Here is a 6,000-nt window from a genome sequence, read left to right as displayed (position 1 = left end):
CCTCCCCCACCACTTTCCCCCTCCCCCCCACCACTTCCCCCCTCCCCCTCCCCCCCTCCTCCCCCCGCCCCCATCCCCCTCTCCCCCCCCGCTCCCCATCCCCCTCTCCCCCCCCGCCCCCCATCCCCCCTCTCCCCCCCGCCCCCCATCCCCCCTCTCTCCCCCCGCCCCCCATCCCCCTCTCCCCCCCCCATCCCTCCCCCATCCCCTGCCCCCCCCATCCCTCCCCTCATCCCCCTCCCCCATCCCCCTCCCCCATCCCCCTCCCCCCATCCCCCTCCCCTTCCCCCCCATCCCCTCCCAGCCCCCGCCCCGCCCCTCCCTCCCCCCCAGCCCCCGCCCCTCCCCTCCCCCCCAGCCCCCGCCCCTCCCCTCCCCCCCAGCCCCTCCCCTCCTCCCCCAGCCCCCGCCCTTCCCCTCCCCCCCCAGCCCCCGCCCCTCCCCTCCCCCCCCAGCCCCCGCCCCTCCCCTCCCCCCCCAGCCCCCGCCCCTCCCCTCCCCCCCCCGCCCCCGCCCCTCCCCTCCCCCCCCCCAGCCCCCGCCCCTCCCCTCCCCCCCCCAGCCCCCGCCCCTCCCCTCCCCCCCCTCCCCTCCCCTCCCCCCCCGCCCCGCCCCTCCCCCCCAGCCCCCGCCCCGCCCCTCCCCCCCCGCCCCGCCCCTCCCCCCCATCCCCCGCCCCGCCCCGCCCCTCCCCCCCATCCCCCGCCCCGCCCCGCCCCTCCCCCCCAGCCCCCGCCCCTCCCCCCCCAGCCCCCGCCCCTCCCCCCCCAGCCCCCGCCCCGCCCCTCCCCCCCAGCCCCCGCCCCGCCCCTCCCCCCCCAGCCCCCGCCCCGCCCCTCCCCCCCAGCCCCTGCCCCTCCCCCCCAGCCCCTGCCCCTCCCCCCCCAGCCCCTGCCCCTCCCCCCAGCCCCTGCCCCTCCCCCCCCCAGCCCCCGCCCCTCCCCCCGCCCCGCCCCTCCCCCTAGCCCCTCCCCCCTAGCCCCTCCCCCCAGCCCCCGCCCCTCCCCTCCCCTCCCCCCCAGCCCCTGCCCCTCCCCCCCAGCCCCTGCCCCTCCCCCCCCAGCCCCCGCCCCTCCCCCCCGCCCCTCCCCTCCCCTCCCCCCCAGCCCCCGCCCCGCCCCTCCCCCCCAGCCCCCGCCCCGCCCCTCCCCCCCAGCCCCTCCCCTCCCCCCCCCGCCCCTCCCCTCCCCTCCCCCCCCCGCCCCTCCCCTCCCCTCCCCCCCCGCCCCTCCCCTCCCCCAGCCCCCGCCCCTCCCCCCCCAGCCCCCTCCCCTCCCCCCCAGCCCCCGCCCCTCCCCCCCCAGCCCCCGCCCCGCCCCCGCCCCTCCCCGCCCCCACCCCTCCCCCCCCAGCCCCTTTCCCCCCCCCCAGCCCCCGCCCCTCCCCCCCCTCCCCCCCCGCCCCCCAGCCCCCACCATTCTCCCCCCCCCCATTCCCCCGCCCCTCCCCCAGCCTCCCCTTCCCTCCCCCTCCCCCACCCCCCCTTCCCTCCCCCTCCCCCTCCCCCACCACTTCCCCCACAGCAATGCCCCTCCCAGGCTCCTCCCCTTCATTCCACTCGACGACTGTTAGCGGCCACGTGCCTGGCCGCGCCCTCGCTCACGGTCACGTCCCGGGGTCGCGCACGCCCAGCCGTTCCTCGCTCCAGGTCACGTGAGACGGCACGTCCTGGCGCCGGTGAGGCATTTCCCGTCACCGGAAGTTCTGGATTGTCCGCCGCTGCACCAGCCCCGAGGCCCCGGCTTCGGGGAAGAACAACAGGCCGAGGCCCCGGCTCTCGGGTATACAACGACAGGCCGTGGCCTCAGCTCCAGCGAAGAAGGAAGGCCCAGGCCCCGGTCCCAGCTCCGGGGAAGAGGGAAAGACACAGGCCGCGCGGGAGAACGACAGGCCGAGGCCCCTGCTGCGGGGAAAAGTTCGGAATTGATTCTGGCCCGGATACCCTTGGAACGCCGTTAAGCCGCAGGGAGAGTAGCTGAGGGCCGGCAACAGCTCCGAGAATTGGGGAGCCCGGAGCTGGAGGTAGGTAGCCCCGAGGGCCGTGGCTCCGGCCGGTGGACAGAGGGTTTCGGGTGGGGGGTGCGGCGGAGGCGCCCGCCCTGTCCGGTCCAGGGAGAGAGACGCCCTGGGGCCTGGTGGGGGTCGCTTGGTCCCTGCTGGGAGTTGGCTACACTTTGCCGTGCTCAGGGTCTCCAGCCCGTGTGGAACCTGTAGTTCAGTGTCCATCCCCCTCAGCAGCACGGCTGGTGACCTGTTGAATTCATCACTGCATGAGTTTGTGTTTACCGGGTGTCGCTGCCAGCTTGTTCAGATCAGCTGGTTGTTGCTGTCTGATGGGAACCTGTTGGCACATTCACACATCCATAAAAACTACATGGATTCAGCCACCTTGTCCTCAAGACTTTTATACTCCTCCTGGAAATTGGTTGTTTTCTAGGCATCTCGCAACATCTGCTTTTGGTTGGAACATGATAGCCCTGTACTCTCACTATTTCTTTCTTGAATGTATTCCAGTTTTCCATGACAGTTACCTGAAAATATCTGCTCCTAGTTCACTCTGGACCAAATCAAATTTGATCTTATATAAAATCCACCTACCCCTAGTTGTGAACTTAGATTTCAAGCTCATCCCAGTCCTTTTTCATGACTTTGTTAGATTCAAGTTTGTTATGATTGCTGTTTGCAAAATGCTCCCCCATTGATACTTCAGCCACTTGCATAGCTCTGTAATCTAACACAAGTCCAGCACCAACCTGTCCTTTGTAGGGCCTTCAATGCACTGGCCTATAAAGCTGTCCTGAATGTTGTTGAAGAATTCCAGTCCCTCCAAAACAACTATCTCATTTAATATTTGTGAAGTTGAAATCCCCAACTATCACTATCCTATTACTTTTACACTTCTCTGAAATTTGCCAACATAGGAAGCAGTGAGGATCAGAAAGACTTAGTCTCTTAAGGTATCAGGACAGTGGGGTAGAATCGGTAAGAAGTCATGGTATACTTTATTAGTCAAAGCATAAAATTTAAGAGCAGGGAGTTTGTGCTGAAACTGCATAAACATTCCTCAGCCCACAGCTAGAGTATGGTAAGCAGTTCTGAAATCCAGATCACAGGAGGGATGTGATAACACAAGAGGGTGCAGAGGCGATTTCCCTGTACCAAGATGTTACCTGGACTAGAGTGTTAGCTGTGGACAGCGATTGGACAGACTGGGATTGTTTTTAGAGCAAAGAATATTGACGAGGGGACATGCTTGAGATGCATAAAATTACCTGGAGCACAGATAAGATAGACAGGAAGAAACTATTCACATTGCTTCCTGGTCATTGATCCCTCCATCATCAATTTAGGTAATGAGTCAGAAGACTTAGAGGAGATATGAGGGAAAATGTTTTCACCTAGAGGGTGATGTCAGTCTGGAACTCCCTGCCTGTGAGGGTGGTAGAGGCATAAGCTCTCATTTCATTTTACAAACTTCTCAAATGTTCACTTGCCATTGCCAAAGCATACAAGGTTAAGTGCTGGAAAACAGGATCAGAATAGTTAGGTGTTTTCTCTTTTTAATTTCCTAACTGAATATTTTAAATGTATCTGTTTTTCTAGATTGGTGAGAGTTTTGATCTGCCATGTCCATGTCTAATATGCTTCATTGGTGCTGTTTTATGAATAGCAGATTCTGGAGCCTGAGCCATAATTGAATTGCTGACTGAGGTGAGTTTTCCCTCAATCTCAAGAATGACTTTTGGATTTGGTTTGTTTGCTAATGTGCGGTGTGTTGGAAATTGGAGAACTTGTTTAGCAATAATGCATTCTCCTTGCTGTATGGTTCTGCTATTGAATCATTTGTAAGTGTTTGGGGAACAAAGTCTGTAATTCCTCCTTTTTGACTCCATTGATTATATAAAAGAAGGACTTGCATTTCTTAACTGACCTTTCACAAAGTCAGGATGTGTGTGAAAGCACTTGGCAGTGGAGTGGCTTGTATGGTAGTCATAGTTGAACTGTAGGAAGCACATCAAAATTAGCCTAGCAATGGTGCACTTGTAGTGTGCTTAATAACCTTTTGGTTTGGGTCAGTTATTGTGACTGAGTGCAGTCTGTCATCTTGTCACAGCTAGATTTGATCACCTAACTCACTCGCACATTGTCACCAGCTCTGTAATACATTTGTTGACGATGGCAGTACAATCCTTCAGTAACATGAATCATGGAAACAGGTAGCAGTCTTTCCGTTTCTTTTGAGCACAACTTCAATTCTATTTTATAATTGTTGCCTTTGAAAAGCCCAATGGGATTGATTACAACATACGGTATAATGTGGGTGCTGGAATTTTGACATGAAAGTAGTTAACGCCACAGGAAAAAGATCAAGTAACTTCTAGAGAATGGGAGAATCTGGCTACCTAAATGTGTCCTTACTCCACAGTTGCTACTTGGCCGAATGAGTGGCTCTGACATTTTTTTTGTTTAACATGAAGCTGGTTACTTCCTCAAACAATCTGAAAATTGATTTCATAACTAACGTTATTTTAGTCATACTCTTTGTGCTGCCTACCTATTTTTGATGCCCCGCTGATTGCTGTTTCTCAGAAAACCTTGTCTACTATCAATTAAACACTGAGTGCTGTTGCGGTATTTGTTGCTCACGCAGGAGTGAGAGTCATACAGTCAGACCAAGCAGTTGCTTGGGACCACCGTATGTATGCTGGCCAATGATCACTAAACTATAACTAATCTCATTTACCTGCACTTAGTCCATAGCCTACTATACCCTGGCATTTTAAGTGCTCATTCAGATGCTCCTTAAATGTTGCAAGAGTACCTTTTCCACCACCCCCTTGCATAGCACATTCAATATTTCTCCCACCCTCTGGGTGAAAAAAAGGTTCCTCAGATCTGATAAAACATGATGTAAAATTGCTGGCGTTGGACTAGGGTCAGAAATCACCAAACTTTTGAACACTAGTTCTAATAAATCTTAGGTGGATGGGAGTCAGACTTTGTGGGCTGACAGTCCTATGCAGCACCATAGACCAGCTCATTGTGTTAAAGGTGCTATAAAAATGCATACTGTCAATCTGTGTGCCATCCTTGACAACTTATTTTAATCACCTTAACTGACAGCATTGTGCAGTGCATTCTAGAACTGCCCATACTATTCCAATGCATTATTCAGGTGTTGCAATGATGCCGGTGTTAAGCCTTCAAACAATAACCAGGTGGTCCGAAATGTCTGCCCAGCTGTAGAGGGAAGTAGATAGAGCAACTCCAAGCGGGGTATGGTACAAGGTTCGTTTCACTGGTGTGCAAGGCACACTTTAAAATGTAAACCTAAAACACATCACATGCATGATAGGTGTGTAACCTTTTAGCAAGGAGTGAAGGAGGGAATTCATAAAATTGATCTGGAACAAATGCTTAACTGTGGTGAAGGGTTCAGTTACTGAGGAAAAACTTTCACCAAAGCAGCTGTGATATAAGTTACTAGGCAGGGGGATTGGAGCAGAATCATAAGTAGCGACAATAACAAATTGCTTGCATTTCTGGTTGCTGAAGGGATTAGCAGTAAGTTGATCTACATAAATGAAAGGGTGCTTGCAGCTAAATTGTCTTTTGATGTTCTAACAAATTCCTATGTAATTCTGTCTACCGTTCGTTTCTGATCTGCAAAAATTTTGACATGTTTGAACTGGCCACAGTACAGTAGTCACTTGTCTTTTTTTTTCTGTTTGATTTTCATGCTGTCTATTTGTGTCCAGCATACTTTGCAGATTAAAAAAGTTGATAAATTTAGAATTGCTAATAAGTTGGTCTGAGATTGCAGTACAATATGACATTAGAGGGCAGTTGAGAGTCTGCCACATTGCTGTAGGTCTGGAGTCACATGTAGGCCAGACCATGTGAGGATGGCAGAGTTCCTTCGTTAGTGAACCAAATGGGTTTTTCTGACAATCAACAATAGTCATCAGTAGATTCTTAATTGTAGATAATTTCATTTTA

The 6,000-nt window shown here is 55.1% G+C and overlaps 1 protein-coding gene across 3 annotated transcripts in view; it reads left to right on the top strand.

The window, feature by feature from the left end:
- Nucleotides 1-1,667: 1,667 nt before the first annotated feature.
- The window catches only part of usp19 (ubiquitin specific peptidase 19), a 133,560-nt gene continuing 129,227 nt past the window's right edge, over nt 1,668-6,000 (top strand). For all 3 annotated transcript variants that reach the window (XM_059649681.1, XM_059649680.1, XM_059649679.1), the window contains exons 1-2: nt 1,668-2,022; nt 3,604-3,711. The gene's annotated coding sequence lies outside the window, so the exon portion shown is untranslated. The remainder of the gene's footprint in view (nt 2,023-3,603; nt 3,712-6,000) is intronic.

The sequence above is a fragment of the Stegostoma tigrinum genome, chromosome 11 (assembly GCF_030684315.1).
Source record: "Stegostoma tigrinum isolate sSteTig4 chromosome 11, sSteTig4.hap1, whole genome shotgun sequence".
Classification (NCBI taxonomy): Eukaryota; Metazoa; Chordata; class Chondrichthyes; order Orectolobiformes; family Stegostomatidae; genus Stegostoma; species Stegostoma tigrinum.
This window is presented reverse-complemented; position numbering and strand designations above follow the sequence as displayed.